The following is an 11,584-nucleotide window of genomic DNA, read 5'->3' as shown; positions in this document are numbered from 1 at the left end:
GAATCGGGGCTCCCCAGGGCGAACTGCTCGGACGAATAAATCCCTTGTCTAGCAGCTCTTGCAGCTGCGTAGACAACTCCTGGATCTCGGGAGGAGCCAACTGATACGGTGCCTTGGCTATCGGAGCCGCACCAGGAACAAGGTCAATCCTAAACTCAACCTGTCGCTCCGGAGGTATCCCAGGAAGCTCCTCTGGAAAAACATCTGCGAAATCTCGTACCACCGGAACCTCACTCACTGTCGCCTTGCCCGCCTCCCGGGTATCCATCACGTACGCGACTTATCCTGCGCATCCCTGCTGAAGGTAGCGTCTTGCCCTCGCCGCCGAACATACTGCGGGTCCACACTACGGTCTCTCGCCATGAATCACTAACTCTCCCCCGCTTGGGGTCCTGACCCGCACTAGCTGTTGTGCGCAATCTATCACCGCCCCATTGGGACTCAACCAATCCATGCCAATAATCACCTTGTTCCCACGCAACGGAATGGGAACCAAGTCTACCAAGTAGCGCTCCTCAAACAAACGCAACACGCAATCTCGAAACACCATCGATGCTCGCACCAATCAATCATCAGCAATCTCTACCTCTAAAGGGCAATCTAACTTGCCCGAAATCTCATGAAACTTCTTGCTAAGCGCAAGGGAAACAAATGATCGGGATGCACCCGAATCGAATAACACCTGAACTGGGATGCCGTTCACATGGAACGATCCCGTCACCACATCTGGTGCGGTGCGTGCCTCCTCGGTAGTCAGCTGAAATGCTCGGCTCCTCACTACTGGAGTCTCTGCCTTGCCCTGCCGGCCATCCGTGATCCGCAGGGTCGCTGGAGCTGGCGCCTTCACCGGCGCTGAAACAATCAACTGGGGGCAATTGGCCTTCTTGTGGCCCCTCTGGTTGCAGTGGAAACACAACAACTCCGATGTCTGAATAACTGCTGCCGGAGCAGTGCAATCCCTGCTAAAGTGCCCAGACTTGCCGCACTTGTAGCAGCCTGATGATCCCAACCGGCACGCTCCCTTGTGCGGCCTGCCGCATTTCCTGCAGCGGCTCGGTCCTGACTGGCCTATCGGCCTACCATCTGATCCCTTGGGCTTCTTCCCCGAAGCCCTTCCTACCTGACCCTCCTCTATTTTCCGTTTCCGTATGTGCTCCAAATCTATCTCCCTCTCCCTTGCCCTGGCAATCATAGAGTCCAAGGTAGGGCAAGCCGAAAAGCTAACATGCTCCCGGATGTCAGCTCGTAGCATATCATGATAACGAGTCCTCCTCATGTCCTCGTCACCAGCATACTGGGGCACCAACAAAGCCCTCTCCCGGAACTTGGCGGTGATCTCCGCCACAGTCTCCGTCGTTTGCCTCATGTCTAGAAACTCCCTAGCCAGCTGCTGAAGCTCGACAGCCGGCGCAAACTCTGTCCTGAACCCGGTCACAAAGTCCGACCAGGTCATAGCCTCGATAGCTGAGGCTCCCAACGAGTCACCCACTGACTCCCACCAATCCCAGGCTCGGTCCCGTAAACACCCTACTGCATACCTCACCTTCGACCCCTCGGGGCAGAAGCTTGTCAACTGGGCAGACTCGATGTCTGCAATCCATCGCCTGGCAGCAATGGGGTCTTTCACCCCATGGAAATCCGGCGCACCACTGCCCCTGAAGTCCTTGAAGGACAGTGTGCGAGATCCTGACTGGCTAGATGCCATATCGCTCCTGAATGCCCGAAGGCGATCCTCCATCAAGTCCATGATCCCTTCCTTGATCGACCCAAAGAGAATGGGGGTCGACTCAAGGATGCCTCTGGTGATCTCTGACGCGATGAACTCGCGTAGTCCCTCATCAACCGGCTCGGAACCTGACCCCTCTCCTGAACCGCCATCTACCGGCCTCGATCGAAGTACCACCATTCTGCAATACATCACAACAATCATTAATGATACTGATACTTCCTGAGGGATCACAACTACTTGCAAGTTCCCTGGTCTTATTTTGGCCTTCCTTGGTTCGGGTACGGATCCTCTGCTTTCAGTAGTACGGGCCCATACTACCTTCCACATCTATCCGTACCTTCTTCAAGGGATGCCTCGACTCCACCAGATCCCCTTTCACTACTGCTGATCACTGCTATACCCATCCTAGGCTTGCCCTAGGGAAATCTCTAATTCCACTCTAACCAGTCCTCAGCTGCTGCAGGCCTCCTTGTAATGCCAATTAGCCATTACCCGAATACCATCACATGTGACGAGGCTCAGATAATCCTTCGAGTACCCGACTCGTCCCTACAACGGTTGGACTCAAACAAGAGCTGCGCAGTAGGATCAAATCCGACACTCTAAGATTATTCAACCCTGATCACATGTGACGTGACGCATTCGCCTAATGGCTAACTCCCATTATTCAGAGTCCCACGTAGCACGAAGCAAGCAACATTCAGATAAGGGTAACAATCTCAATTAACTCTATCTTCTTTTAGGAACTGAGCTAGCATTTAGTGCTAAGCTCATACTACCAGGCATAACCTAATCAGGCTATCCTACTTACTGTCTACTCAATATCTAGCATGCAATTCTCATACAACTGAAACACATAAAGCAGGCACATAAGGCATCACTCCTAGATCCATAGTCCTATTCTAGCATGCTGTTCTACAAAAGCTGATAAACATATCATAAACTTGTATGGGTACTTTGGGGAATACTTACTTGAGCTCGGCCGGTCGTGCACATCACACACTTCGTTCTTTCTCAAAACTCTTTTCTCAATTTTAGAAAACATTTTCTTTTAGAAAATCTTTTAATCCCTCGATTTGAGTTCAGACACTCTCGAAGGTGTGTCCGAATCCCTCAAATCAGGGCTCTGATACCAACTTGTAACGACCCAATTTTCACGACCAAAAATTTTGTTTAAAAACATTATTTTAGAAAATATTAATAACTAAAAACATTGTTTGATCAACCATAACATAAAGTGAACCATGTCTGAAAACCAAAACATACAACCCATCAAAATGTCAGAGTACAAATCCCAGTGAAGCTCGTAAATGCGGAAACCAGAGAGTGTGTGTGTGTGACATGCTGCTACCGCGCCGGCTCCTTTCCCCTAGCTGAGGAGGTACCTGAAACCAAAACTGAAAACCGTAAGCACAAAGCTTAGTGAGTTCCCCCATCGTACCACATACCATACAAACACATAACATACATACTGTCAGGCTATTCTGGGGTGCCTGACTACCCGGTACGGCCGTTCTGGGGTGCCGTCCTACCCGTGTCAAGCCATTCTGGGGTGCTGACTACCTATGTCAAGCCATTTTGGGGTGCTGACTACCCATCGGTCCTAACAACCGATCCTCGGGGACTAGTCCCCTCTTACTACCTTTATCTCATATAACATAACAAGCCAGCATGCAAACATATCATCACGTACTGTTAGACATATCTGGGGTGTCTGACCTACCCTTCGGTCCTAACAACCGAACTCTACAACTATGACATATACCTATCATGCTAGCATACAACATATCAGGTAGTAGCAAACCTAGATGATATCACAAAGACAATCATCTAACATACAACTCCTACTGGTGGGCCGACATTGTGGCCGTAGACCCACCGCTACTGGAAGGTAACTCACCTCGAAGTAGCTACTGATCTGATCGGGAACTGACTGCCTACTGCTGCTGCTGTTGCTCCGGAAATCCTTCGGCTGCAATTCCCACAACATACTCAATCAAACACTGCTCACTGACCGTTGGGTAAAATGACCATTTTACCCCTGACCATGCCCTAAGTCAAAGTCAGAGTCAACTTTCAGTTGACCCGACTCGCCGAGTTGGCTTTCCAACTCGCCGAGTCACCACCCAAACGATTGTCCTGGATCCCGTTCCTACTCGTCGAGTTAGGCGACGAATCGATGAGTTCTCCTTCTAAACTAATATTCAAGTCCTTCATCCTACTCGCCGAGTTGTATGAACAACTCGTCGAGTTCATCCTCATCCGAAGAACACTTATGCTGCGACTCACCGAGTTGTATGAACAACTCGCCGAGTCTGTTCTTGATCTAAGGAGATTGCCTTGAACTCGCCGAGTCAGGGCATTGACTCGCCGAGTACCCCCATAGATGAGTTCAGCTTCCGACTCATTGAGTCACACTCCGTGACTCACTGCTCACTCGACACTACGAAAAGGGGACAAACTCGGAGACTCGCGAACAGACTCGCCGAGTCATATGAACGACTCGCCGAGTCGTTGCCATGCACCCACTAAATACACAGATTTGCTCGATTCCAGTCCATGCCATTCACAGATTTGGACTTCTAGGACACGAATCACACGTAAAGTTTCCAACTTTACGTGTGGATATTCACCAATATGGATTTTAGGGCTCAAAATGCCTCAAAAGGGTAGATCTAGGGTGAACAAGCAACATGGGACCATAAAGCTAACAGATCTGAGCTCCTGGAGCTCAATCTTGCCTAGATCCAGAGGCCAAACATCTTATTACGACATATAATGCACATACAAGCTTGGGGATTTGTCCAAGAAAGACCTAAATGAAGTACTAAGCATAGAATCATGGGGAAAACGGGTTATACCTCAAAGGAACTGCTGGAAGAACACAATAATGCCTGGATGGCTTCCCTTCTTCTGGATCTATTTCCTTCCTCCTTCAAAACCTTCAAAAGCACACAACAAAGCTTCAATTCTTCAAAGAACAAGCATAAACGAGGGTTGGGAGCTCTGGGGAGAGAATGGGGGATGGCCTGGGGCGGAGGTGTTGCTTAAATAAGGTGCAAACCCCTAAAACTTAGGGTTTCATCCAACAGCTGTGACTCGCCGAGTCCAGGATATGGACTCGCCGAGTCGACAACTTAAACGTGTCCCGGGTCCCGCATCTACTCGGCGAGTCGGACCTGTGACTCGCCGAGTCAAAGGCTAAAAGAAGAGAAATACTCAAATAAGATTTACGTACCAGGAATCAGGTGCTACACTATATTAACAATATCTCATATTCATCATTAATCCCAATGAATATTAAGTTCTATCAAAGATGTAATGACCAGATAAGACCATATTGGAGGTAGTATCCGTTTGGTATATAAATATATTGATTGGAAAATCTGTTTTAAACACCTCACTAAGATCTTCCCTAGACATCATTCACGTAAGTAGATCAGTCAGTATTATAACTGGAGTTACTGATAAATTTTATTTATAGCTTCATAATAACGATAATGAGCTTAAATATAAGTTACACTTAACAAGTGTAGTAAGTGCAACTCACCTTACCTGTTTTTCTGGCGAAAACGCGGAAACTTCACGAGCATAACTTCAACATTTAATACTTCTTTATGTCGGGATTTCTGACGTTGCAACACCCCACTAAGATGCTTGAAAACTTATAAAGTCAGATCCGGTGGGAGAGGGAGAAGTTTGAGAGTGAATGACGTGAGAAAGAGGATGAAAATTGGCCTATATATAGAAATCCTCGAAAATTGCGTTGCGCCTGTCCACGTGCCTTTTTTCTATTGGCCACATCATCATCGAGTTTATAAGGGGAATGGGTTCTTCATTTTCCATGTGGTGCCCTCCGGTGCTGCCATGTCATCCCGGGTAGGTGGGGGTTTGAGAGCTCTTTAATTGTAGAGTATTTTCTCATTTTTTTCAAAAAATCATATCTCTCGCATATGATTTATGTTTTCGAAGTTCTTTATATCCACAAATTCGTATTTCTGAGTACTACAACTTGCCTTTAGATCTCAATAGCTAATTCACATTCTAGTTTCACTTTATATTTTATAAATAGTACATTGTGATATCTCTTGCGAAAACCATATCTTCTTAATACGAGTTTCATTCTCGACGTTTTATGTATCTACGGTTTCGTAATTACGTAGACATCAATTATCGTTTACATTACTTTGGCTAACAAGTAATATATTTTCGTTTCATATTTTACAGCAAATACGTGTAACTTCAAAAAAAAAAACCATAACTCTTTCACACTACTTTAGATTTTGGCGTTCTTTATACTCGACGGGTTTGTAATCACAATTACTACAACTTTCATATAGATTATTTTATCCCAAATAATATTTTAATTATAAATGTTGTTATCACTATTCCATAAGTTTATAACAACATTTTATACAAATATTCACCATAATACTTATCCGTATAACATGTACACAATAAATATATACAAATAACGTTTATATAAACACATATCATGTGTTATAAAATCTTTATTTGTAATTATCCTATTTGAGGATTTTGATTATTCAATAAAATGAATAACCGTAACTAAAATCCCTTAAATTTCTAGCCCGAATTCACGGGTGTTACATGCCATTCCTGCAAATCAAGAAGCAAAAGAGAGACCCTTGCTCGGAAAACCTCTGGGGAAAAGGCATGACTCTCCTCTTTATTTCTTCCATCTTTTCTCGAATCATAAATCAAACTTAGAAATTGAAAACTTGAGCGGAAAAAAACATGTATTTCTTCCCTCTTTTCTCGAATATGAAACCAAATAGCACTCACACAATCGAATTCATAAATCTTCCCTCTTTTCTCAAATCATAAATTCGATGATGCTTGTGTTTGACGCCTCTGATTATGTGTAGGTTTTTTGCGATTAGGTCTCAATGCATATCTAGGTTTTGTTCTAAGATTTTTTGGTTTAAATGATTGATCGATTAAAGATATTGCACTTATGGATTTGGTTTGTTGCAGGTTTGTTATAGGTTGAGAAGTTGGGTTTGTTACAGGTTTGTTATAGATTAAGATGTTGGGTTTGTTGCAAGTTTGTTATAGGTTTAATATACATAGAGTTAATAAACAAACATGCAACATATTAGTTTTTTCTAGGTTTAGTATACATAGAGTTAATAAACAGGCGTGAAACATATTACACATAACCACTAACTACAATCTAGTGGTTAAGTCTATGTCCTTCTTTGGGGAAAGTGGCAATTTCAGAACCCTACACCTTGTGTTCTCCCTTTTTTATTTTTTTATTTAAAGCTAAAAAAGCTGACGTGACAATTTACACAGTCGGCTGTCAAAGTGGTAGCCACATGACATAATTACCTGTTTGACCTCATAAAAGCTAAATATGACAAAACCATCACAAATGATAGACATTAATGAACATAATGTAACGTCCCATTTTTCAAAATAATTTTTTTATTTTTAAACTAGAATAAACACCCACAACAGAAAAACACGATTTTAAAAAAAAAATGTGATCTTTCCTTTGGGAAAAACACGATCGTGGTTTTCCTTCGAAGTCCAAAAAATTTTCGATTTTCGCGTTTATGAAGTACGATGCTATTTCAGGCATATTTGACAAGACCATGATCGTTTTTTATGGAGAAACACGATCATAAAAACTCCACGAAGTCCCAAAATTTGATTTTTGTCTTGGAAAAGTTGCGAAGGCGAAACACGATAAAAAAACACGATCACATGGTGAAAAACACGATCATGTTTTTCATAAAAGGCGTGTTTCAGACGCGAACTCTTCAGTTCCAGCAAATTCAACCCATGTTCCAGAGTGTTTTACCTCCATTAAGCTTCAAATATGCATCCAAGCTGCTTCCAAATCACCACTCTACTCGAAATATCTGAAAACGAAATAAAAACATGAGCAATACGAGATTTCTAGCGATAATGCGTTGAACATTATTTATACTAATGCACACACAAATGCATAAAATATGATGCATAACACTAATAAAAACTAATACAAAAGAAGCATAAAAATGACATCTAACACTACCTAATGACCATATGGGTTTGACACAGTGACTTTCATGACCAACGGGTAAAAATCGAAATTAGACTCTTTTCAACCATAACCGGTCCCCAAATATGCTGTGAGAGAACCAATGTGATTTATGGTGAAAGGGAGCCAAAAGAAAAGATATTTGCATGAAGCCTCCTTCATATAATTTAAAATAATCATTTAAATGAAAGTTCATTTAAAATCATTTAAAATTTTTTTATTTGAAGATAAAGTTTCAAACATTCAAATCTTTTAAGTAGTTTAAGATTTTCAGAGTTTGAAACATATGAGGGTGTAGTAACATAATCAAAAGATAATGATCAAAATAACAATATCTTAATATTTAGTCGATGTGTCTTTTAAATATCCATAAGTTCTTTCGTCTTCAACAAAATCTACTAGTTTGAGCACATGTTAAAATAATTGGTTAGGCATTGAAACATAGTGAGTATTACCGTGGTTAATGTAACCTATATTGAGATCTAGTCATTACAAAGGGTATTTTGTTAAATCGTATAACATAGTGATAGAATACATGTACTTGTTTGTTGTTATGTTAAATGTATTATATGCCATTATGTTTGTTGTATCCTAATTAAAAATGTCGATCATTTTGCTAGATGTTTTCTACAAGAAATTTGTAGTTGGCTTTGAGACATTTATGTGGACATAAAATTCATCAAGATCCGAATCTATATGAAGAAGTTATAGGTTGTAAAGTATATGGTGTAAAACATGCCTCCTTAATGTGCATCCAGATGCTTTACACGATTGTGTAAGGGTTTTACACGATTGTGTAAGCATCATGAGGTACCTACACATAAAAAGGGAAGTGAGATGCTACACATTAAATATTATCCATTCTAGTTGTGAGACCATGTATTACATATGTTAATTTAAAAAAAAAAAGTTATATGAAGGTCTAAATATTTGAGAACTTTGAATTTATAAGAAAATAAGCAAAATAATGAATTATTAAAATTGAAATGTGTTTTTTTATATTTTAAATCTCCCTATACTAATAAAAGAGTAGTTTTTTTGACATGTGTCACTATATTAGACATCTTAATTAATGTGTTGCCACTTGTCAATCTATTAGTTCTCCATTTTAAATTTATTAGATTTTCTCATTAATGTGATGCTATTTGTTAATGTATGTATTTTCAATTTTAAATTTTAAATTTTATATTATTGTTTTCATTAATTTACAAATAAAAAATGTCTAATATATATAAAAAATTAATTTTACATATTTATTTGAATCAATGATTATAATTTCACATAACTAATAAAAATATCAATTAATTAATAATTTATTTAAAATAATTGATTAATAATTTATAGGTTTTACTATAAAAATTTAATTAATTTTATAACCGTGGTTTCCACGAGTTATAAACTAGTTTAAATAAATAAACAAAAGAAACTAATGGGCTTTAATTTGAGAATTTTGAAATTAGAAGGTAAGTTTATTAATGAAATTGATATCCATTTATTACCACATTTATTATAATTATTACATTAAAATATTATGCGGAGTTTAATAAAATATAAAAACCCATAAAATGACATGTGTAAATAAATTTAATTCAAAATAACTGCAAAATGACATTTAACAAATCGAATAAGAATGGGACATATGGTTAAAAAAATCTTCATTTATTAAAGTAGATAATGTCTAACACCGACTTATACTCATTAGAATTTTTAAGTCTAACTTACTACGTTGATATATGTTAGGGTTTATTAGTAACATTGAAGATGGAGAAGCCTAAGGACATTAGAAGACATCTTATTGAGCATGAAATATTTACTTATTTGAACTATTGTCCGTAAAACTTTCGTAATTAACATTGAATTTCTTTTAAAATGTTAGGAATTTTATCTTTAGGGGTATGTAAAATGTTAGGTGTATGGATACTTCAACCATATTCTTGTAATCTCCTCGTAAACGTCACTAAAGACTCATTGTTATACCATTTTGAGGAAATTAAATAGGAATGATAACGAGCAAAGAAAAATTAATTAGGTAAAACTATTTTTTATTTTCTTAAATTATTAATAAATCAATTGATTAAGTACAGATTTAAAAACTTGCACTATTAAATAAGTAGTCTTTAACTTTTTTTATAAAATAAGGACGATGAACTAATGTTCAAATATTTGAATATATTTTTTCACACTTTTTTGTTTTCTACATCTACAACTAACCGCTTTTAAGAAACAAAAACAAAAGCTGGAATAGCTCAGTTGGTTAGAGCGTGTGGCTGTTAACCACAAGGTCGGAGGTTCAAGCCCTCCTTCTAGCGGTTTGTGTTCAAATTTTTGGCCATTTGTGGATCTAAAATAGAATAATAAAACAGAATTCTTTCAAAATGGTTAACTATATTAGTTCATATCCTCATCGTAACATAATTGAGTTTAAACAAGTTTTGTTTTGATTTATTTCGATCATAACTTTTTTCTTGGTTCATTCCCATCACATTTTCTTCTTCAACTACCAATTTCTCTGTCCAACCAAAACATTTACCATGCAATGAAAGAAATGTCAACGTAGCTCGTCATAACTTAAGGTCAAGTTGCATCTAAAATTAATATATTATCTGTTAATTTCTATTAAAAAACATATATGTAAAAATCAAAATCATATTTTAGCGGTTTATATTAAGGGTGAACAAAAACGAACTGATCTAGAAAAAACCACAACAAACAAAACCGAAAAATTGAAAACCAATACAAAAACTGATGGCGAGTTTTTAATTTGACAAAAACCTACCAAAGTCGGTGCGGTGCGGCTTTACCTTAGAAATTGAACCACACCACTATATATATATATATATATATATATATATATATATATATATATATATATATATATATATATATATATATATATATATATATAATTAAAGTTATGTTAGTATTTCTTTTATGTTAGTATGGATATTTAAGATAGTGATTGTTTTATATGGTAAACAAAAATAGAAAATACATCATTATAACTGATAATAATTTAAAAGTTTGGGTTATGATTGTGTTTGTAGACCAAGACTATGATTTCACCAACCTTTTGATCGTGGCCTAAAAAGGTAAAAAAGATTGTTTCATAATTCTAGGTTAAGCGCTAAAATTTTAATCAAAAAATATTTCAATTATTTATGGTCTCTTGCGATATTAAAACAGCACTATTACATTGTTCGGTTTAAAATCGAAATCGCGCCACTTGAAACCACATCGTTGGGAAACCGCAAAACCTGTAACGCCCGTGTTTCTAGGCTAGGCATTAATATTGACATAATGGTCTAGGTTAACCTTTGTAACTCACTTAGAAGAAATGAAAAGGAATTATGTGAATTTTATGTGAATTATGTGTTTTATGCTTAATTATTAGGGTTTAATTAATTAAAAATAAAAATAAGCGTCAAAATTAAAGTGTGAGATAAGCCCGATATCTTTACATAAAGTTTTAGTGGTCGAAACAAGGATTTCGGGGATATAAAGAATACCAAAATCCGAGTTATAACGAAGAAGTTATGACCTATTGAAGTTTCGCGACAAAACCGGCACGGTGCTGAATGTCGTAAAAAGTGAGTTTTCGATAAACTATTTTTTAGCCTTAGTAATCTAAACAAAAGTCGTAGTATTCGTTAAACCGAGAAGTTCGATAAAAATAACGCCCAAATCTGACTTCGTATGAGGAAGTTATGATTTTTCGAAATTTCAGTGCAGCAGTAGACAGCTAAAAACTCGAATTTTAGATCGAGCGGTTTTTAGCCGACACAACCTAAATGAGAATTGAAGGT

The 11,584-nt window shown here is 38.3% G+C and overlaps 1 non-coding gene across 1 annotated transcript; it reads left to right on the top strand.

Moving 5' to 3' along the window:
- Positions 1-10,016: 10,016 nt before the first annotated feature.
- TRNAN-GUU (transfer RNA asparagine (anticodon GUU)) lies at positions 10,017-10,090 on the top strand. Its single transcript has one exon. It is a non-coding gene; the product is annotated as a tRNA-Asn (tRNA).
- The last annotated feature ends 1,494 nt before the right edge of the window (positions 10,091-11,584 follow it).

Source organism: Lactuca serriola, chromosome 1, assembly GCF_051521515.1.
Source record: "Lactuca serriola cultivar US96UC23 chromosome 1, Lser_US96UC23_V15, whole genome shotgun sequence".
NCBI lineage: Eukaryota > Viridiplantae > Streptophyta > Magnoliopsida > Asterales > Asteraceae > Lactuca > Lactuca serriola.
Note: the sequence above shows the minus strand (reverse complement) of the source record. Positions and strands in the feature narration are given on the sequence as shown.